We start from the raw sequence: 1,112 nt of genomic DNA, 5'->3' as shown, positions 1-1,112 counted from the left end.
GGATTACTTGGATTTTTAAAAAAAAGAGGCTTCAGAGAAAAATGAGATGGAGAAGCAGATCATGAAAAGCACGTTACTCGAGCAGGAGATAAGGATCCAGTTGTTGCGTAAGCAGATAGAAAATCAGGACTGCCTTGAGGCGTTCATCGCCTTCTTTCAAAATCCACCGGAAAATTGAAAAAAGGTTAAAAATTAACAAAATGACAGCAGTTTTTCTAGAAAAATTAAAAATCAATTTTTTTTAAACCCACGTTTAAATGTGTTGTCAATTTTTGTTTAGCTTTTACTTTGATATTAAAGATGCCTTTTAAGATGCAGGCTTGCTAAATACGTTTTGTAACCAGGAGGATTCTTTTTTGTTACAAACGCATTTTAGACTTTTTCTTGGAAACAATGATCGAAACGAAAAAATGTTAGAAATAAAAGTTTGCATGTCTCAAAAAGTTCTATGAAAAACGTCTCTTATTATTTTGCGAAATTTTTAATAGTTGACAAAAAAAAATTCAAAAAATATTCATAGATCTTTTTTAGACGTGCAAACTTTTATTTTCACATTTTTGCGTATCTATCATTTTTTCTATGAAAAAGTATAAAATTCATTTGTAACACAAAAGAATCCTTCTGGCTATAAAATCAACTTAGTAAGCATCAAACTTACAAGGTATCGCCATTATCAAAGTACAAGTTCCAACAAAAATTGAAAGGTGAGTTTTTTGAGTAAATCGATTTTCATTTTTTTCGGAAAAACCGCTGCCATCTTGTTAATTTTGAACCATTTTTCTATTTTTCAGAGGATTTTACCATAAGGTTATGAACGCTATTATAATTGATAAGAAAATAATAAATATCTCAATTAGGCCGACAGTTATAGAGGTTCAAAGAAAAAATCGGGTTTTTTGGAAAACAAAGCATAAAATTCAAGTACGCATAATTTTTTAGAAAAAATTCCCTTCGCAAATTGGAAAAATGCGTATCATCTAATTTTCTCTTAAAAAACAACATATTATAGATAAGGAATCAATACGACGATCCAGCAAAAGCCTCGTGCACCCTAAGAACACGGAGTGACCCAAGGACAACCGCCTTCTGCATTTTTCCCGCAAGTGTTCTAG

The sequence above is a fragment of the Belonocnema kinseyi genome, chromosome 9, assembly GCF_010883055.1.
Source record: "Belonocnema kinseyi isolate 2016_QV_RU_SX_M_011 chromosome 9, B_treatae_v1, whole genome shotgun sequence".
In the NCBI taxonomy this organism is placed as follows: domain Eukaryota; kingdom Metazoa; phylum Arthropoda; class Insecta; order Hymenoptera; family Cynipidae; genus Belonocnema; species Belonocnema kinseyi.
This window is presented reverse-complemented; position numbering follows the sequence as displayed.